Genomic DNA, 22,716 nt, shown 5'->3' on the forward strand with positions numbered 1-22,716 from the left:
TAAGATTCGGATTACCTTGTAGATCGAATATCTCAAACCAAGAACACTTTGTTTGAGATTCGAATCACTCCAGAAGCAAGATCGATCATATCTAGCTTCAATGATTCTTGTTGATCAAATATCTCAAACACTTGTTTGAGATTCGAATCACTCCACAAGCAAGATTGATCATGTCGAGCTTGAATGATTCTACATGCAACCTAAACTACATAGAATTGCAAAGAAACTTAGCCATTGGCTAAAGAAAAGCACAAATGCTTCTTTTAATATATTTTCCAAGTCTTCCTTACAAATACAACATACATGGCTTTATATAGCCTCAAAATGAAAGCATTCCAAAAGTTGTAACATTCCTACTTAATGACCATAATTAGCCATTATGTAAATGTAACCTATAAAGTAAATAAAATGTCTTAAAATACAATAACTCTAAATTACTCTAAATTGTAACCCACCCAAAATTTATAACCATCAAACTTCATTCCTCTTCAATGTGACATGAATTGCAACCTCTTTTGATAATTTTGACATCATTTTCTTCACATCTTCATTGAAGTATATTGTATGAATGATGTCTCTTGGTTCATATCAATACCTTTTCTTCAGTCAGAGTTCAGGGTTAAGAGGAGCGGGGAATAAGCGTGAATAGCCTACGGAGATGTTGATCAAGTTGTCAAGGAGAATCTGCCCTTGTTTTGGCTTTTAGTCATCAGTCTGTTCCCACCGGAGCTAAATAGGGAATAGAAAGGTTTCCATTTGGCATAAATCTTTGGCGAGCCCACAGCTCTCACGTAATTTCTACAATGAAGTTAATAAAGAGACGAATGAACTCCAAAAAGAAAAGAGTCCTTGAGGTCAATCACAGGTCATTAGCAGTTCTTCCCATTTCTTTTGGAAGTCAAGCCTAGCCTAGATAAGAGCAAGAGAGGGTAAAAGGATTAGGATCTTCTTACCTGAGATGGCCGCTTCTTCTAAAGTAACGGATTTGATGAAAGAATTTCTTACCGGTTAAGATGCTACGAAAATAGCTCTTATATTATGCCTTGCCTACACAGAGGAATGAGGAGCTTTTCTAACTCAATCATACTGACAGCTCTCACGTCTAATTCAATAGAAAGAAAGAAAGAAAGAAAGAAAGATCTCTGGCTTGTTAAATAGAAAAAGGATGTTATAGCTTACAGCTAACCGCTTATGAAATCCTATAAGGGGAATTGACTGAAGAGAAGATATGGCTTACAGGTCGACTTTAGATCAAGGAGGAGAAGATTCTATAGTCTCCCGGACTAGGGTAGAAGAAGAGATTAGGAGGCTGGGAAAGGACAGAGGTTCATAGAATCATTGGGATAAAGCAGTTCAGGCTATTGGCATTTTATCCCAGGGTATTGGAATTGAGAATGGAGAAAGAGGGAATTGTTAGTTCAGACTGAAGTCTGCCTTCTCTTTCTGAGGCTTGAGGAGCCTACTGATCTATTAGCTAATAATGTAGTTGATTCTAAGGCATTAGTCAGACTGACCGGCCACCTCTAGAATTCCATTTGATCTTAGCGGCTCATTCCTCAAAGGCCTTTTGGGAAACGATTCACAGGGCGTGGGGCCTTGATAAGTAAATACTGATACGATAGACCTTCAGGCACACTGACTAACTTACTATCAGTATCTCAATCCAATGACAAGAAAATCCTGCTGACGCCTAAATTGAAATTGAAGTATTCATCTCAGGCTTTCCTACCAAATCATTTAGCTTCTAGAAATTGTAAGAGAACGGATTCCAACGGGAGTGCGATGATAATAGAAGGAAGGGCATAGGCTCTTCCTACAATGCTGATTTCAAGGCTTTTGGAATAGAAGCCAAGGCGCGAATGAAATCCAATACTTCTTTCACTCAATCCTCGACTTATTCCCAAAGAATGAGAGCCTGAAGAGCCGCTAAGATCTGTTGATAATGGATAATCTGACCTTACCTTCTTTCCTAACTAAACAGAATGAATTACGTCTTTCTTATTGCACCTTTGCTAGCTTGATAGATGCTTTAAGGTCGGTGTAAGGAGTGTTAATAGAATCAATGGGTCATGTCAACAAAGTCAACTACTTACATTTCTTCTGCAGTTTCACTATTTCTTCCTTCCTCCCGAAGATGAAATGGGACTAAGAAGTGATTGTAAGGGTTTCGAATGTGAGGAAGCTGTCGAGCCTAAGGAGATGTTAGCAAAAGAGAATCTAACTCTTACTACTTGCTTTCAACTCTACTCAAATCTTAAGCCGAAGTGTAAAACCGGAAAAATAGAACTATTTATTTGAAACTTATCTTCCAACTGAATTCCTTCTCCTTTTAGATGCATTAAGGGCACATAAAAAGAAAGAAGATCAGGCTGTTTTCGGGTTTTTCGGGCCCAGTATTAGAATATCAAGACTTGCTAGCGGTCTTCCAGTATCTGAGAAAGAAAAAGAATCTGGCTGGTTGTCCTTGCTTTTTGAAGTGATTACCGGGGGTGTTGGGATCTGATTATCTTTTCCAAGAACTTCCTTATCAGGAAAGACTGACACATCTCTTGTTTGAGGCTAACCACTAAGACAATCTTTTGCTGGAAGTGAACCGTTAGCTAGCTTAAGTCAGAGCTAATAGAAAGAAAGACGAATCTCCGAATTTGGGGCTAAATTAGGAATTTCATTTTGTCTTAGAAAGTGATCTGAAGCAGGAGTTGATTTCATGAACGCGGCAAGACTGATTGCTTTGTAGCTGGTCTCTCGGGCATCCAGCGCAGCCTGAGGAGAATCAAGCATACTAAACGAAATAGTTCGTTACTACAGATACTAATTACTTAGCTTTCTCTATCTCACGAAATCAATCAAATCAATAATCAAGTTCTCTAGGAAAGGACAGGACCAGTTAGTCTTATATGATGCTAGCAGGTCTTCCGCTTAACTTTTTCCTGACGTGTCAGTCTAAATACAAAATAGTAGTAGCTCAAGTTATTATTGCCGATCCTAGCTTAACAGAAGCAAGAGGTGAAACCGGCAAAACCCATCTGATGAGATATTGACGCTGACTATAGCTGCTATCGGATTGATCTCTTCTGGGGATTGAGTCCGAAGGATATGATTACCTTAATAGGCTTAGCCTAAGTCTTTAGCATTTTCTTTACCCGGTAACTACAAGTAGATCGAGAAATGATTTACTAGCTTTTGCTAAAAGATAGAAAGAAGAATCTTTGCTAAATTACCTTCGATCTCTCTATCCATGTAATTGTTAGTCCTCAGTGAATTCCCAGATCCGGATAAAGGGTCAGATTAGATCCTATTCAAATCAGTCTTGAGACTCAGTACTGAACTTATTATATTCCTGATCCCGGGTAAGATATTCCTACACAAACAACAAACCTAACGAAAGATAATTTGTCTTGGCCTGAACCTCGTAAACAAGGAAAGACGAAAGAAAGCAAGAAAGATGAATGAGAGTTGTAGAATTGAACTCAATCACTACTGAACCCCTACAACTATCAGAAGGTCAAGCTCCGCAACAGGAAGGAAAGACGAAACGAAACTCAACATGAGAGTAAACTGGAAGGAAAGACTCAAGATTCATTCTATATTTACCCTATTGAAATAGTAAAGACTATTTATGACTGAGAGTTCACTGTCAGTAAATCCTCAAGAGAAAACCTGAACCTTTATTCCCTTCCCTTCTCTTATTTATGGAGGTAAACTCGGCGAGCAGCTTCGCACCTTTCCGATTCATTCTCTTGTAAAGACCAACAATTAGAAAAATCGATGTTTTACCCTATTTTGAGGGCTATAGGTAATTCATTCTATATTAAGTCAATCCTCAACATTCTTGATCTGATCCTTTGATATGAACCAAGAGACATCAATCATACAATATACTTCAATGAAGATATAAAGAAAAGGTTGTCAAAATTATCAAAAGATGTTTCAATTCATGCTACATTGAAGAAGAATAAAGTTTGATTGTTGTAAATTTTGGGTGGGTTACAATTTAGAGTAATTTAGAGTTATTGTATTTTAAGACATTTTATTTACTTTAGGTTACATTTACATAATGGCTAATTATGGTCATTAAGTATGAATGTTACAACTCTTGGAATGCCTTTAATAGTTCCATTTTGAGGCTATATAAAGCCATGTATGTTGTATTTGTAAGGTAGACTTGGAAAATATAGTAAAAGAAACATTTGTGCTCTTCTTTAGCCAATGGCTAAGTTTCTTTGCAATTCTATGTAGTTTAGGTTGCATGTAGAATCATTCAAGCTCAACATGATCAATCTTGATTGTGGAGTGATTCGAATCTCAATCAAGTGTTCTTGCGTTGAGATATTTGATCAACAAGAATCATTCAAGCTAGACATGATCGATCTTGCTTGTGGAGTGATTCGAATCTCAAACAATGTTCTTGTCTTGAGATATTCGATCAACAAGGTAATCCGAATCTTATTCCCCTTGTATTGATTCCTTATCTTATCATCCTTCTTTATTCTTGAACAAGGGTTTCACTATTTGAATTGAAGAACAGAGCCTGAATCCAACTATCAGGTTTTCTCCTGAACTACTTCACGCACGAACCTTCTTGAACTCAGTGGAGCACATACACAAATGGAATTCGTACAATACAAAAGCAATTTACTCATTCTACCTACTTTGTAACTTCGGGATCAACCTCAATGAATTACAAATTGGAATTAGAATAGAAACAAAGATCCCATCTCTCTTAGCGAGGTAATTGATAAGTGATTCTCTGTTTCAGAGAGGTTAAACCGCTCGACCAAAGAAAGGGAGAGTGGTGAAACCGCTCGACCAAAGAAAGGGAGAGGGGTGATGGAAGATTTGCTTTTTTTATACTGGGGCTCTTATCATACTTCCTTCTTTGTTTTCCAAGAAGATTAAATCATTAAAAAAAGGAAGTTTGCTGGGGTGGGTGTACTTTTTGCTTCATTTCGAAGGATATTTTATCAATAAGCCAGGAGAGAGATGGAACAGTGATTTCGCTTAACAGAAGAAGATATTCCTTCGAAACCTTTTCCTGATTGAACTGTAAACAAAAACAAGACCTTAAACCTTTGACTGATTTCACTCGTTTACTCGACTGTAAGAAAGGAAAGATGAAACGAAAGAAGAATGAACCGTCACCTTCTTTCCGTCCTGAACCTATTGATTGATTCTTGATCCTTCCCCTGAACCTATTTCTGATCTTGATCCTTATTCTCTATTCTGTTCCTATTCCATCTGGAACGAACCTGACGAGAATGAAATTCGGGAGGGGAGACTGACAATGAAATTCGGGAGGGGAGACTGACAATGAGACTTTACAGGAGATTAAGTAAATCAAAGAAAAGGAAGAAGATGAAGACAGAGTTGGAAGTGAGTGTGTGTTTGAAGGGAGAATCCAATGAATGAGACTTAACAGTGAAAGAAGGAAGAAGACGAGAGTTGACAGTGTGTGTTTGAAGGGGGAATCTTGATTCATTCTACTTCCCTTCGCTACTTCACCTTCACCTACACAGTCAGTCAAGCCGAAAGCAAGACAAGAAAGAGTCATTCTCCTGCTCCTGCCCCTGAACCTCGTAAACTCGGTTTCACAGCTTCTGCCAACAATTCATTCTCAAAATCCATATGCCACTTAACTACTCTGCCGTAACCTATCTTTTGGTACTGATAGACTTTATTCATTCCTTTCCTGATAGACTTTATTCATTCCTTTCCATTCCTTTCCTCAAAATCCACATCCCCTCCCAACAATTCATTCTCAAAATCCATATGCCAGTACCAATGCCTATATTATAGATGGATCATGATGCAGAAACTGAGTGAGGCCCGAAATTGGAATCTTGGCCCCTCTTTCAAAATATGCTACTCCATGAGCCCCGTAAAGAAAGGAGTACTTTGTCATTCCTTGATTCTCGACACCATCGGGTTTCTTCCCAAACATCATCGTTATCTCAGCTCTCGCCATTTCAACCCTTATTCTAATGTAGCCCACAGCTCGCCCCAAACCCTACCCAGCTTTCCAGGCCATCCAATCTCCGTCATTCCACTTTAGCTCACCTCCAACCACCTCGCCCCTATATAGCTTATGGGAAAATCCCAGTCCCCCAACAAGCAGGGATGAACGAGTATGCGGATAAATGAAAGAGTTGAGGATTTTAGTAAGAACGCAAGGCATTAGCAGTTACCAAATTCAGGAATTTTGCCCTTTATCTATCCTGATTCACACCCGGTGAGTGAAAAGGAATGAGAAAAAGACAACGGAAAAGGTTGGCCCATCCCCACAAGCCTATTGTGCCGATGTCTGCCCTTTAGAGAAAGACGAAGGAAAGGACTGTCATCCGATTGTTCCAGAAGAGTCTTACGGGCCCTGCACTCAAATGGTTTACGTCACTATCTCATTCTAAGTTAGCTTCGTTTGAGCAATCAAATCTTCATCAATTAGTACTCCTATTAGATGTCAAACCAAAAAGATCTGATCTTCGAGGCGTCAGAAAGGTGATGAAAGTTTCAGTGCCTACGTAAGGAGCTGGAGGGCTGTCGCTGCCCAAATGCAAAAAAAACTCTTTGAATCAGACTCCATCAACTAGTTAGATTTAGGCTCTTTGGCTCAGTCTTCGATTGCTGGCTATCTGATGTCACAAACCCAGACCACATTCCAAAGAAAGCAGCACCTTTCTCCTTTGCCAAATTCTCATAATAATAAGGTAACCTTTCAGTCCCCTCTCCTTTACAGTCGAGCATCTTCTCCCCTCTTCGAATTAGCAGCTTTATAGGAAAGAAAAGAAGAATCAGAAGAAGAAGAAGAAGAAACCGAAACAAACCCTATTCAGTCAGTCAAAGAAAGATAACTCCAAAGAAGGGAATAAAGTAGATAGAGTCAATCCGGTCAGGTAATACATAGATAGAGTCAAAGGTTCCAAAGGGAGCTCAGTTTACCGAGTGAAAGAAAAGAGATAGTGAAACCGAAACAGGAAGGAAAGACGAAAGCGAAAACAAGATGAATTCGACTCAACAGTCAGTCAAGACGAAACGAAAGAAGAATTTAATTAGACTTTACAGTGAAAGAAAGAAGGGAAAGAGAAGGGAGACGACACTCAAGATGAATGAGAGTGAACTGGAAGTCAATCCTCAAGAGTCATTCTTTAACTTCTCTTTCTCCTGAACCTTAGCAGCAGCTGAAAGAAAATCTTTTGTATCTAGCATAGGGGTAAAACATTAAAAGACCTTTTTCCCTAATAGCTGCATAGGAAAGAAAAGATTTTGTATCCACCATAGGGGTAAAACATTAAAAGACCTTTTTCCCTAATAGCAGCAGCAAAAATCAAATAAATTATATCTCCATATAACTGTAAAACCTTAAAAGACCTTTTNACCTTTACAGGCAGGAGAGTCAATTCATGAAATCCGTAACCTTTGGCTCTATTCCCTTCCCCTATTTTGTTGGTCATTTCACTCTGGAACATAGGCTGGCTTGGCTAGCTGGCTTATCTCCTTCCCCTCAGCCGGCTGATTGATCTTCTCCTTTCAAACACAGTAAACAAGGTCGCTTAGCTCCTTTACCTATTTCCCTTATTCATTCAATCCGAAACTGCTGTCGAGTCAATGAATTCAATCCTCTTTGTTCGAGTCTCATGGTTCTTATTCATTCAATCCGTCACCTCTACAACTATCAGTTTGCTCCTTCCCCTATTTATTCAGGAACTGATCAAGATCCTTATTCTGAAAGTGTTGAAAGTCAAGACGAAAGAGAAAACCTTTTGTATTTAGCATAGGGGTAAAACATTAAAAGAGCTTTTTCCCTAACAGCTGAAGCTTCAAGAAAAGAAATTCTATCCCCCCCCCCGTATTTTGAGGGATAAAACAGTCCATTTGACCCTATTTCCCTCGGTAACTCGACTGTAAACACTCAAAAAACTAGAAAAAAGCTATCCTCCCCCGTATTTTTAGGGATAAAAGCCTATCTTTACCCTATTTTGAAGGATCAAATCTAGGTATTTAGGGCCGAAGTAATTCATAAGTAGAAGGAAAGACTATCAAAGAATCAATGAGAGTTCACTGTCAGGAAAGACTCAAGATTCCTTCTTCTCTTGATCTTCTCCTCAACTCTCTCTTCATTCTCCTGTAAACACTCCTTATTCATTCATTCTCGTTCACTGTCAGGAAAGACTATCGATTCATTCGAGAGAGAGAGTTTACGGAACTGGCTGGCTTGCTCGGGCTCCTCTTTCTCTTCTCCTTCTTTCACTCGGGTTGAACTATTCATTCCTTCTTTCTCTTTCTCTTCCCCTGGCTCGGCCGGCTTCTTTCACTCTTTCACTCGGGTTGAACTGTAAAAGATAACTACTCCTTCCTTATTCATTCTCCTTCACCTTCTTGCTTGTCCCTATTTATTTATTCTTGAACTTGGTAAATAGGCTAATTCATTTACTCGGCTCTAAACTGCTACTGTGCTTATTTGGTCTATCAGCTACCTACTTATCCCAGCTCGTCAGGCTGCTACTGAGCTAATGGGTCACTTTTCAGTCAAAAAGCTTTCAGTTTCCGAGATCACTCAGGCCAAGACCGTAAAAAAACCCACTTCTCTCTCATTCAGGGTCATCGAGATCTTTACAGAAAAGAGAAGCTTGACTCAAGCCATGAACAAAGAAAGGGGATTGACTGAGAAATAGAGCTAAGCAATCCATTGAATGAAGGGCAGGAATGAATGGACTGATTGCCCCAGCTCGTCAGGCAAGGGGGAAGGAAGATCAGTCTGAAATCAAAGAAGACGACCACTTACCGTCCATAAGAAAAAAAGAAAGGAATTCCTTGCTGGACTAGTCAAGATTAAAGTCGATGGTCCTAGGGAACAACCTTAAAGCAAATTAGAAAGCATTCGAATTGACAACATGCGTGTGAGTGGCCTAGAAACGGACTCCCCTTTTGTGGACGAACACTAAACCTCTTGTTTTGGACTCGCGAAACCCTCTACTCAGAAAGATGGGCACTCGAATGTTCATGGACACACACATAAGAGAAGCAAAGCAAATAAGGTATATAGCGCCAAACGAGGCTAAGAAGAATCAGATAGCATTAAGGAAGAGAGAAACTACGACGAGCGATGAAAGCGGAAGTATTGAATATGATGAATAAAAGAAGGACAAAATGAAAGATGACAGCTGCTAGTTGTTGCCCTCCCGCGCCCTTTGTATATAAAGGTAAGGATCCTCCTCTTTTGCGAGACTCCATCAAACCACTCGTTGGTTGGAACAACATTTTGTTTATTGAGACTATGCCTTCAATTCCATTCTGTGTTTCCCTAGTCGTTGTATTCTTGCTCAACCCAACATGCATTTTCTATTATAGTGTCGTGTCGGGGCGATAGGCGTGCTGCAGTCACGCATTCGAGTCAGTTTGCCTTGATTCACTATGTAATGTAAATATAATATAGGGCCGGAAGGAATAAGTGCAAGACCCTCAACAAAAGAATGGATTAAGGTGACAGAATGTTATCAGGAGACGAAGGCAATGGAATTCTGAGACAAAGGTGAATGAGTTTACGAGGAAAAGGAGAATGAATCTCGAGTTGAGTCTTTCAAGCAGAAGAAAGAAGAAGAGGTTCCGGAGTGAAAGAAGGAATGAATAAGGAGAAAGAGAATAGACCGAATAAATAGGTTTAGGATTTAATCTGAATTGACTCTCCTGTATAGGTTCTTCTCATGCAGCTCCTACACTTATTTATTCTTTCACTCTAAACTCGGATAGGAAAAGGGTTGAGGTTGATTCTTCTTTTCTTACAGTTCAATCAGGTGAAGGAGAATTTATAAAGAAAGGTTCAGGTTCATGAGCAAATCAAATCTGATATGGAAATCAACCCAAGGGAAAGTATGAAACGGATTACCTTGATGATCAAGATCAAGAGTAAAGAAAACTCGTTTCTAAACTCGTGATTCGAATCACTCCACAAGAGGTTTGATCAATACCACTTGAATGACTCTACATGCAAGTTCTAAACACAAGAATTTGCAAAGAAAGTTTAGCTCTCAACAAAGCTAAAATAGAAATTCTAGTCTTAATTCCAAAATCTGATGTCTAATCAAAGAAAAGAAGGCTTTATATAGCCTTTACAACCTTAACCTATGTCATACATAACTCCCAAATTAAATGGGCTAGTAAATGAGAAATACCCATAACCTCCATATTTAAATGGCTAGTTAATGGTGGAATATAGTAACCTATGTGGGTTACAATATAACCTTAACTCCTATATTTAAAACTAGTTTAAATATGACAAACAAATAGTTAAACTATAATTAAATAATGCAAATAATAAAATGTGCTTATTAGTCATCCTTGAACTATTTGATAAATTCAGCAGAGTTCATTAAATGCAACTTAAAGTGCATTTAATTCATCTCTTTCTTGAACCTCAACTTTGCACAACATATAAGGGAGGTCTCCAGCGTCTTCTAGAATTTCCTTTGATGAGCTCACCATAGCTTGAATATAACTGTATAAAGTTTGTTGTAGCTTCTTGGCTCTCGTCCTTGTAATTGGACCTTGAGGTATGGAAATTCCTTGGTCGTGGTTCATATCAAAATCTTTCTTTCATTCATTTACTCGACAAAGAATATCTTCTTCTTCTTCTTCTTCTTCTTTCATTCTCGTCAGTCAGGGAATATCGTCAAAGGTTCTCTAGCTTGACCTCCTAAAATAAAGGTCATATCGGTTTAGTTGCTTCTCTTTCTTTCCCTAAATTTCTTCTTTCACTGTAACCAAGGGACTACTTGTCTTTCTCTGTAAAGTCGAATTAATCTTGTCTTGCTTTCTTTCGTCTCCCTGATTTCAAACACTTACAACTCGTTCAATCAGGTTCGTTCAGTAGTTAAGTTCGTAAACTCTCATTCTTCTTTCATCTCCTTTTGCTTACTCAACCTACTCTGTCTAGGGAAGACGCTTTACCTTGTTCAATCAATCCATAGGACAAAGAAAGTCAATGCTGAATTTCATCCCATCGAGATGATAAATGTTGATCTTCTCCTTTCGTTCTCTTCTTTCTTTTTCTATTTCTTCGTTTATAGTTACAGTTCAAGAAGAAATGGGTTCCGGAGCTCAGCAACTCGACGGACAAGTTCTTGTTTGATCCGCTACTCACTCTTAGAACACCACAATATTCGTTGTTTTTGGGTTAATGCTCTCAATGGTGAATCTCTCATTCGATATCCTTTGACTTATGAGAGGCCGGAATGGAAGAAAAGTAATGAAACCCGCGATGGCTACTGAATAACCTCCTTTGACTTTCTCAATAATAAAGCCTTTGACTTTAGTATTCATTTGCCAAATCTTGTTCAGCTCCATCCAAGCTCAGTTTTGTCTGAATCTTCGTGGAAGAATAAAAAGCAGTTCACCAACCACTACATCTGTGGATCCCATCAAATCATTAAACCAGCGGCTGCTCGCTCTTTGATCAGTGATTCGCCGGCCACTAGATTGATGAAGAATCTCTCCAAAATAGGCTCTTTGATCAGTGATTCACCGGCCACTAGATCCAGGGATCCCACCTTATTCTCAAACCTGGCGGCTCGGTTGATTGGCACTCCTATAAGCTCATCTTGCATACAAATTCTAGGGGTCCCAGGTCTTGCATCCACCAAGAACATTTCTTCCCTTAAGCGTAATCCAGCAGCGTCACGCTAGTCGAAAGAGTTGAGCTACTAAGCTAAGTGTTGGGGAAGGAACTTGGTAGAAGCTATTTGTCGCTTCCGCCTCTGACGGCTTCACAATAGCTCCCCCCTATCTGAATGAGAAATGAGTTCCCCTCCACGAGAAGAAATCCGAAAGGCATTTTCAATTCCTCAGGCTTTTGCCCCTTCCGCCTCTGACGGCTTCACAATAGCTCCCCCCTATCTCGAATGAGAAATGAGTTCCCCTCCACGAGAAGAAATTCGAAAGGCATTTTCAATTCCTCAGGCTTTTTTGTTTGTTTGAGCAGAGGGCTCCGAGTCTTGTGTTGACAAAGATCAGGATCCTAAGAAATGAGTTCCCCTCCACGAGAAGAAATCCGAAAGGCATTTTCAATTCCTCAGGCTTTTTTGTTTATTTGAGCAGGGGGCTTCGAGTCTTGTGTTGACAAAGATCAGGATTCTTGATCTCTTCCTGAATATTGATCAACGTTCTCTCTCGATTCAGGAATTTCCCACGCTACCCCTCATCCATTAGTGCATCCATTCAGGAACGAAGCAGCTTGACTTGACTGAGAGTTGGAGAGGTAGGCAATGGAATTGTGTGTGAGACCATAAAGAATAGGTGAATGAGAAAAGAGTCCGAGTTCAATCAGTCCAGGAGGGAAGCCTATTTACCAAGAACAAACAATCAGGGAACGAAAGGAGAAAGAGAAGTTCAAGAATCAATCAACGGTTCCGGAGCTTGACCTGATTCTCATACAGCTTATTTACCTTGTTTTGTTCAATCAATCAGTAATAGTCTAGGCAACGGAATTGAAGCTACTTTACCTCGTTCAATCAGGGAATCACGCTCTGTAGGATTTGAACCTACGACATCGAGTTTTGGAGACCAACGTTCTATTGAACTGAATTAAGAGCGCTTTCTTATTCAAGTAGATACGACTATAAAGAAAGGGATGATTTTGTATGTCCAATTTGAATCGATCTCAATGGATCCCTTGTTACTGCCCAGAGGAGAAGTAATAGGTCGGAATGAGAGGATTGGAACCGGTGACATTTTGTACCCAAAACTAAACTACCAAGCTGTGCTACATCCCTTTCTTTCAATTGGTCTACGGTGGTCATTGTAAAGAATCTATCCCATCCCTGCCCTGTTTTCCAAATCGTGATTTCCTCCTTCTTCTTTTTATTCTTGTAAGGTTGCTTGCTTTACAAAATACTAAATAGTTGGCGCGTTAGTGCTAAAATAAGGGGCGGAGCTTGAAGAAGCGAAGTGAGCCTAGTGTAGCAGTGATATGATAAGGAATCAATACAAGGGGAGTAAGATTCGAATTACCTTGTTGATCGAATATCTCAAGGCAAGAACATTGTTTGAGATTCGAATCACTCCACAAGCAAGATCGATCATGTCTAGCTTGAATGATTCTTGTTGATCAAATATCTCAACGCAAGAACACTTGATTGAGATTCGAATCACTCCACAAGCAAGATTGATCATGTCGAGCTTGAATGATTCTACATGCAACCTAAACTACATAGAATTGCAAAGAAACTTAGCCATTGGCTAAAGAAGAGCACAAATGCTTCTTTTACTATATTTTCCAAGTCTGCTTACAACATACAAGGCTTTATATAGCCTCAAAATGAAACTATTAAAGGCATTCCAAAAGTTGTAACATTCATACTTAATGACCATAATTAGCCATTATGTAAATGTAACCTAAAGTAAATAAAATGTCTTAAAATACAATAACTCTAAATTACTCTAAATTGTAACCCACCCAAAATTTACAATAATCAAACTTTATTCTTCTTCAATGTTGCATGAATTGAAACATCTTTTGATAATTTTGACAACCTTTTCTTCACATCTTCATTGAAGTATATTGTATGATTGATGTCTCTTGGTTCATATCAGATTGAAGCTCTAAGCTGTGTCATCCGCAAGTAGCCATCTCATTAATCCTTTGCCTTTGAGTTCAAGGAGGGAGGAAGGCTTTATAAAAGCGGCTTTTGCCATTCTCAATCGCCTTCATCGCCCTAGGGAGGAATCTGAGGTTGCCTCTTCTCTTCTTTCTTTCTTTCTTCTCCAAGAGAACATTGATTGGCAGCCCCACCCACGTCTGACTCTTCATCCACTGGAATGGAACGAGGATGAACGAGCTCGGCGGCCTTTTGCTTTAGCTCTTCGACCCGAGCCTCAAAAAGGTTCATTTGCCATTCCACTCCCCGATACTCCTTGGAAGAGATTAGCCGGCGAAAGTCCTCCCTTTCCTGTTCACTCAATTCTCTGAAGGCTTTATAAAAGCGGCTTTTGCCATTCTCAATCGCCTTCATCGCCCTGGGGAGGAATCTGAGGTTGCCTCTTCTCTTCTTTCTTTCTTTCTTCTCCAAGAGAACATTGATTGGCAGCCCCACCCACGTCTGACTCTTCATCCACTGGAATGGAACGAGGATGAACGAGCTCGGCGATTGGCAGCCCCACCCACGTCTGACTCTTCATCCACTGGAATGGAACGAGGATGAACGAGCTCGGCGGCCTTTTGCTTTAGCTCTTCGACCCGAGCCTCAAAAAGGTTCATTTGCCATTCCACTCCCTGATACTCCTTGAAAGAGATTAACCGGCGAAAGTCCTCCCTTTCCTGTTCACTCAATTCTCTGAGGTTGAGCCCAACCGGGCAGACCTGATGATCCGCTCGTAGCCTTAGCTTATCGACGGATCTTGCATTAGATAGATACAGCATTTTATTTGACTCATGCCTTGGAGAAGAACGTTCTTAGTTTGAGTTTGAAGTCGTTACCTTGCGGGAGCCACCTAGGGGAGACCCTTCTTTCCTTTTTTTCTGATTTCCATATGGTATGGTGAATCACTTGTTCAGTCGACTCAACACCGTGTCTGCTTCAACTTCACCCCTCGTCTCGTGTAGTGTACCAAGACTAAGAAGTGGTCAACTTCATTGTTGAACGAGCAAGTATTTCTTAGTTGCCTGTCTCTTTTTTTATTCTTCCTCCACTCACAGGGGCGAATAGAGTCTAATACACTCTTTCTTGGCTAGTGTAGCAGACTTCATGAGAGGTCATTCGTAAGGGCACCGTATAGTTCGATTCTATTTTGGGGTGTAACATTGTGGTTGTTCCCTTTCCCTCGACTGCTCGAGAAAAAGAAGTGGAAGAGGCATCTTCCATTCATATCGATTTAGGTTTTCTGCACCATATTTAGATCTTCCTCTTCTTCGATTCGGAATTCCCAGCAAATCCTTGACTCCTCGAATACAATGGGATTTCACACCTAGCGAATCTTTCACTCTACCTCCTCTTATTAAGACCATAGAATGTTCCTGCAAATTATGACCTTCGCCTGGAATGTGAGCAAATATATCATGTCGATTGCTCAACCGTACTTTGGCTATCTTACATGGAGCTGAATTAGGTTTTTTCGGTGTTCTCGTTGAAAGACGGGGGCGTATTCCTTGCTTCTAGGGACATTGATCCGAAGCTCGAGTATGGTCCGTGCGCCGTTTTTCTTCTCTACCATGACGAATCAATTGATTTAATGTGGTCATCGCTCTTTCCTTTGTCCTTCCCCCCTCTTTTTGCCCTCTCACTAGTTAGTGATTACTCCCGATCCAAAGCACCCCTTTTCCATTCATAGAGAAATCCAATCGTCAAAATAAATAAAAAGGCCATCATGGACCAAGATCCAAACAGATCAATCTTGTTGAGAGGTACTGCCTAAGGAAAAGAAAAGGTGACTTCCGGATCAAGGATAATAAATAAAATGGAAACAAGATAAAATCGTATATCGAAACGACTTTTGGCATCACCGGAAGGATCGAAACCACATTCATAGGCCGACAATTTTTCTAGATAGGTTGAACTATTAGAAGCAAATGGAAAATGAAGACCGAGTGGGATCAAAGAAACTAGAAAACTGATCACTAAATAGATACAAATAGGTGCAAATTCTGACATCACCACAACCCACTTGTTGGTTCTTTCGCTCCTTGATCGCGGAACGGCATACCGAAAAAGAAAAGAAGAAGAAGAAGAAGAAGAAGAAAAAGCCCATTACGAAACCTTCACTATCAAGTTCAAGATAATGAAAGAAATTACAATTAGAAATTTAGCCGGATGAAGATCAGAAAAAAGCAGCACTCAAACGAGGCGGGAGATCCATGTGAAGTAGACCTACAATCCGATAAGGAGAGATTCAATCAACCTTAGAGAGGAAAACTAGGGATTCCCGCATAATCAGGTAGCCTCGCGGCAATTCAATCTCGAAACACAACCACAACAATCAAACAGAAAGACTACGGCGAAAGCACAACAGCATCTCCACCATCTTGCACAGCCGGAGCACAGACCCAAACCCACTAATCCCCTCTCAGATTAGATATAAGTTAGTTCAATGATAGATAGGTCTTTAACAAAGCAAAATCAAGAAGGAAATACCTTAGCATCTTACTGATTCGTATGAAATTAGCATTATTTTCCCGATTTTGAACATCACTGAGATAGGCTTAGCAACGAACCATTGACTGTCCCTTGGTTCGGGAGGGAGAAGTTTATTCATTAAATGGATGGAGCTTTATTTGTTTGATCTAGTAAGGGGGGTGTTAGAAATAAGCCACTGCCCGACGAAACTGCAGTTTACAAGTGACCCGAGACATCGAGCGAAGAGCTCCAATGTGCTCGGAGCTACGCGGATGCCTCGCATAAGCCGGATCAACTGACAATGGCATTCTGGAAACTGTTGGGCCAGCCACAATTGGTTTAATGTCTTTCTGTCTGTCTGTCTGGGTGCGTATGGCGAGAAAGCCCCTACTCCTAACAAGTCGGCTGACAAAGAGGGTTGAGTCCTCTTTTTCCCGCTTTCACCTTCGATTGCAAAGGGATTTGAGACCGAGGTTCAATTTGCTTCTCTCTCTCCGGCGAGGTTTGAACTTTGCGTGGTGGGAAGGCCCTTGCAATTCGCATCTTCCTATCCAGCAAAGAAAGTGAAGGGGAGCAGACAGCAAGTTGGAGGACACTGCAGAACCGCGTGATTGATCCATGCCATTCCCTAATTGAACCACAAGTTGTAAAGCCTGAAGAGCCTCAGCCCCTACCTTTCTATTTCCAAAAATGAAAGCTGACTAACAATCGCTCGGTTTTCTTATTAGCTTGGGATTGGATGTTTGAAAGACAGAACATCTATTAGAAGGCAGGTAATCCCTGGGGAATTCCTATCGATTTCGGATAACAATCCATCTTTCTCGCTTTCGCTCTTTTTCCCAATCAATCGCGAGGGTTACGGACATCATAACGCAAGCGCCGGAATCAAACAGAACGTTCGAGGACGAAAGAAAAATGCTTCATGGGGAACTCCTTTCATGTCGGCTCGTGCCGGTTAGACGTCGGCCATGAAATCCAGCACTATACCGAGCGGATCCCAGACATTCCTCGGGAAAATGGAACTATGCGCGATTCACGAGAGAATCGCCTGAAGCAAGGTATGGCATTTAGGGTCTAAACGCGGGGAGAAATCTTTCTTCATAGATACACAAGACATTCATTGCTGCTGATCTAAAAAAGATCTTAGCCAAAGGGCTTTAGCAGAAGTTTTTCATTCCCGATCCAACCGTTTCAAAAGTCAAAGTCCACCAACAACCAACCGGTTACCTTTGTAAATGCGCTAAAACAAGCCTCTCTATAGGTTCTCCTTTCGTCTCGTTTCGAATATTCTAGTATCATCTATAATTAGTAGCCAGATCGTCTGAAGCATGAACAGGATCACCTTTCTTTGTTCCGAAGGCCTAGCGAGTTAAGCTAGTTCCTTTTCTTTCTCCGGACCGATGACTCGCTTGTTCAGTACTGCTAAATATTATAGGAGGAGCCTCCTCAATCAAGACTACCAGTAGTTTCAGTTGTAGAATCTCGTGCTAGTTTAGTTAGGTTGTGGTTGGATTGGCTGCAAGCGGAACGTAGGCGCTTTAGGTTAGGTGTGTGTTGACCATGCACTCTCGCGGAAGGAATGGAATGTCGTATTTCTTATATGGGTGGTGTGGTGATTGACCTCAATGCTAATGGTTATCCCCAAGGTTCAACGAATGAATCAAGCTATGATCGTACCTAGCTAGGGATGATGGTCTTACTCTTCTGTCTCCAAGCCGGCCATAATAGAATAGAATAGATAGGCGAAGCTGCCAATAACATAGCTGTCTGTTCTCGCCTATCGATAGATAGTAGGTTGCTTCCAAGCTCAAACCATTGGAAACGGAATTGCTACTTTCTTCTTCTTATTGATAGAATAGAATTAGAATGGTATTCCCCGCCCCTGTCAAATCTAGTCTAGGGAGAGAGAGAACTGGAAGAGAGAAGGAACAAAGATCTGATAAAAGGATTATCAAGTCTAATGGGAGAAGAATGGCTGACCTTTTGAAAGAATACAAGGATGCCTTCCAGACTCCAAAATCTAAAGGCGCTAGATGGACTAACGGCAAGAAAGTGCCCCTATGTGTAAAACCTTGTCGCGGGAGAGTCTTTCGCCAATGAGAATACAGAAAGTTTTTGGGCAAGACAAGAAAGGAACTAGGGGATAAGAGCAGATTGCTGGCGATGACTTGGTGAAGGGAATCTATGAGAGAAGGTTATCGAACCGGGTTCCGACCGAATAGAGCGTAGAGCAACGAGTTCAGTCGAACAGCATAATGAGTCTAAGGGCAGAATCAAGCTTGAAAGGAATGGGCGTACGTAGGCTTAACTTAATAGTGAACACCGCTTCTCGATATGAAATCAATGACTTAAAAGACAGATGCCGAGAGAAAGAGACTGATATATTACGTTGCGAAGAGAGATCGAAGACGCAAATTTTCTGACGCTGTGTGGGCACTGGATGGAAAAGACAGAGAAGAGAACAACCCACCGGAAGGGCATACCTCAGGAGCACCCCCGTCAAACATCGAGATGCATGAAGCCGACCTATATCTCGAAAGAAAAATGTCGGAAAGGAAAATGAAAAATGAAAGCCAAAATCCGGGGAGTGTAAGATACGTGGACGGGGAGCAGCCGAACGCAGGGGCTTCCAGCAGTGATAGCTGCCCCCACCAGATGGGCCGCCCAAACCCTAGAACTAACATTTCAATTGGAAATCCACATCGGATCGCGGCAAGATGCAAAAGGCAGACTGAAGCTCCGGATCACAAAATGCAAGACAACAAGGGGCAAGCAAACCAAGCGCTTGCGCAAAAGAAGAAGCGAATCAAATGGAGACATGGAGAAGAAAAGAGAGATTTTCGAGTCGGCAAGCTGGAAGCAACAACGGTGGAAAAGCCGTTGCGCGCAAGCTTGTAGTTTAGGGGTCTCGTAGGGGTGCCCTTTTCGAAAACGGATATCCTTTCTAAGATCAGCTTTTTGGAACCCTAGTTTTGGAGTTTTCCCCAACCTATACCCTTACTAGTAAATCAAAAAAAGGAGCTTACCTTTTTCAGCTGCATTGCACTGCCGCATAAACAATGGATCTGCTTGCTGGGCTGGATGAGTTACCTTCTATCTATTTGGCCTCTGTACTAACTAGTAGTGGAGTGGCTTGCTACTTTCAATCATCAAAGGAAAATGGAGCAAGGGAGAAAGAAGTTGTCCCCACTTTTATGGTAACCCGCCACCGGTCATCTAGAGTGCTCCGCCCACCACCGCATATCTAGAGAAAGAGGGAGCGGGGAAGGAAGGAAGAACAACCGTTTGACTTTGGCACATGAGCTGGGGGGTTTGGCTAGGTAACATAATGGAAATGTATCGGACTGCAAATCCTGGAATGACGGTTTGACCCCATCCCTGGCCTCGAGGAGTAGCGAGCTGCACGGAACGATCATTAACCAAAGGGGGCTTCCCAACAAAGGAAATCAAAAGACAACATTCTGGAACTTCCAAAAACCAAAGAAATGCAAGATACATGAGAATGAGCTTTTTACGTAACCCTTCCATAGAATGAATTCAGTAAGGGTAGAATACGCCCCATGGTCGATTGAAGGTCCTGTGCCCCTTTCACTCCAATCTATCTGACCTTCAATCCATCTTTCTTTGTCTAGCCAGCTCATAACCAAATTTTAGACCAGGCTAACACAAACAACCTTTTTCGTTTTGGTTGAGGAAAAGGAAGAAACCCCAGCGACCAAGCACTTCTGCCGCCAAAAGTGGAGACTGAACAACCAACCGCCAAGTTGTCGAGGACACGTCTGAAAAGGAGGCGGGCGCCCTATCTATCAGTTTACCACCCTACCCACTAATGGACTATGAGGGAGTGGGCAGGCGAACGGGAACCTGCCGAGAACCCGAACCGCTAGACTGACTGGAATACTCCATTTCATTAGGGTCGAGGATGGATGAAACCAATCATCATCGCCAAAGTCGGGAAACAGACCACTACGCAATGACTAGGACTCATGTATGAGGAGTTTGTGAGCTACCACTCATGCAGAAAGACCCACAACTCTCGAAGAGGAAGAGGACACCAACCGCCCGAATCACTGTAGCAAAACCTCCCTTTACTCAATGGATAGCCCTTAATTCAAGAGAAAAAAGAAGAAATGAGGGAGAAACTAGTGATGATTGCCATGAATGCAACCTTCGAGGACATGTACAATCTGGGCCCCATAACTCAAGCACGAAATCCATGTTGAGTCAACAATCAATCATCGAGAAGGGAAGGGCACCACCAAGCGAGATCGAGACCAGCACCTTGCCCTTGGATAGGGTTCCAAACCTGCCTTCTTCAAATATCCAAAAAGGTCGGACTAACAAGCAAGAAACGTCGACCTTGATAAGGGGGGGCGCGCTAGCTTACTAATAATAGTGGGCTTTTTCAGCTTGACCAGAATCCATTCTATTTATAGAATAACAGAAATGCTACTTACTAGTCGAAACTCGGAGAGAGAGAGGGGACTCTTTCATACCTGCTAACTCCTAGGATGAGAAGTAGGTCCCTTGTTTTTGGCAGGAATAGTTCTAGCCTTTGTTGGCACTCGGTAGAGTGAGTCTACTTAGCGAACTGGCAGGACGCATCGATTGATCCATATGAAGTGGGAAGTGGGAAGTGGGACATCAAAAGAGGTGAAAGAGGAAAGAGGGAAGTGGGAAGTGGGAAATGGGAAGTGGGACATCAAAAGAGGTGAAAGAGGGAAGTGGGAAGTGGGACATCAAAAGAGGTGAAAGAGATAGTGAAGGGAGAAGAAATTCATTAGTTGCTTTACATGAAGGAAGAGGAAAGAAAAGAAGACGAAATGAGAAGTAGAAGTAGAAGTCAATCCTATCGAAGAATCAATCATCGTTCACTGTCAGTCAATCCTCAAGATTCCTTCTTTCTCGTTCACTCCGGAACTGGGAGCTTCTTTAACTTCTCTTTCTCCTCTCCCTACTTATTCTTTCATTTACTCTCTTGAACTAGGTAAAGCATATGAAGTAGCTCTTTTATTGACCGAGATAATTTGTAAGTCAATCCTCAAGATTCGTTATCTTTCACCCGGCTCTGCTTCTTTCTCTTCTCCCTCCGGTAAAGGAGATTCAATCCTTCTTTCAGCTATGATTCTTTCTCCTCTGACTCCTGCCCCTTTCTCTTTCTTTGACTGATTTGATTGAACTCGGTCGGGTGGGTGAACTAGGTGAAGTATCTAATTCATTTACGAGACAAGAATATCTTCTTCTTTCAGCTATGATTCTTTCTCCTCTCACTCCTTCCCTTTCAAAGACTGTATGTAAAATGGCTGGCTGCGCTCCTCTCTCTTTCTTCATTGGGTAAAGCCGCTAATTCATTTACTCTGTCCCTGAAGGGTAAACAATTTCATTGCCTTATTCATTCGATTCAACAAGATGCATTCTTCGATTCCTTCTTGAACAGTAAACTCGGCTAAATCACTTCTTCACGAACCAGATTGAACTCTTTGACTCTCCTCTCTGGTAAGGGAGCTACTGAATTTCATTTACATGGACTCTCTCCTATAAAGACTATCGATTCCTTCTCCTTCACTCGATCGGATATTCAATCCTTCTTTCACTCCGGAACCCTATTTATTCCAAGACTCGGTTGGTAATTATTAAGTCAAGCCGAAACCTCAACCCTCTCCCTTTCTTTGGTCTCGCGTCTTCGACCCTCTCCTTTGTCGAGCGTCTTCGCCTCTTCGCCCGTAGGGTCTCAGGGCTTCGCCCCTTCACCTCGTAAACTCGGTTTCATGTCTTCGACCCTTTTCCTTCTTGAACTCCTTTTCCTTCTGGAACTGCTGAACACCTATTTCTTCTCTTCTCTTTCTCATTGTTGATTGAACTCTTTTCTTTTCCTCGCTCCCTCCTGTAAGAAGGATTCGTTATCCTTCCCCTGACCCTCTACTGCCTTCAAAAGCAAGTTCAGACTGAACTCCTTATTCCTTCTTGTTTAGGAACTAAACTTAATAACTTCTCCCTGATTTCACTGCTTCACTACTGGATGGCCTATTACTGATGAACCCTTCAAAGACTCGTCTCCCTACCGGTCTCGCTCTTTCACTCGTATCCCTCTTTCTTGGTCTCAGAATTCCATTACCTTCCCCTATACGCATTTATTCTGGAACTTCTCTTTCTCCAATTCCTTCTTGAACTATCGAGTGGAACTATCTCTTTTCTTTTCAACCCCAGTAAAGAAAGACGAAAGAGTTTACGAACGGAACTACTACACCTATTCTTTCTTGAAGGAGGTAAAGCCTCAGTAGACGAAAGATGAATTCTCCTTCATGAACCTCTCTCTATTATTTATTAACTTCCCCCAAACAAGCACCTATTTCTTTCTTCTCTTCCCCTTTAGCTGGCGAAAAGAGAGAGACTGGATTAGACTGAACCTGATGGAACTCTTTTACTTCCTCTCCAGTAAAGAGTCAAGATTAAGGATCCTTCTCTTTCAACCACTCTGTCTTCGTCTTGTCTTCTTCCTTCATTCTGCTATCCTTCTCCTGTCCTTTACCCTTTATCTAACTAACCTGTCCTTTCTTTACAGCTCCAGAAGCTCATGAACCTGAACCGTCACCTTTATTCCCTTCCCTTATTGATGGAG

The 22,716-nt window shown here is 41.4% G+C and overlaps 1 long non-coding RNA gene across 1 annotated transcript in view; it reads right to left on the bottom strand.

The window, feature by feature from the left end:
* LOC111444102 overlaps positions 1 to 21,973 on the bottom strand; it is a 24,087-nt gene extending 2,114 nt beyond the window's left edge. Inside the window, exons 1-2 of the long non-coding RNA XR_002710640.1 lie at positions 21,959 to 21,973; positions 19,087 to 19,093 (exon numbers count right to left, since the gene is read on the bottom strand). This is a non-coding gene — a long non-coding RNA (uncharacterized LOC111444102). The remainder of the gene's footprint in view (positions 1 to 19,086; positions 19,094 to 21,958) is intronic.
* Between the last annotated feature and the right edge of the window lie 743 nt (positions 21,974 to 22,716).

Source organism: Cucurbita moschata, unplaced genomic scaffold, assembly GCF_002738365.1.
Source record: "Cucurbita moschata cultivar Rifu unplaced genomic scaffold, Cmos_1.0 Cmo_Scf00006, whole genome shotgun sequence".
NCBI lineage: Eukaryota > Viridiplantae > Streptophyta > Magnoliopsida > Cucurbitales > Cucurbitaceae > Cucurbita > Cucurbita moschata.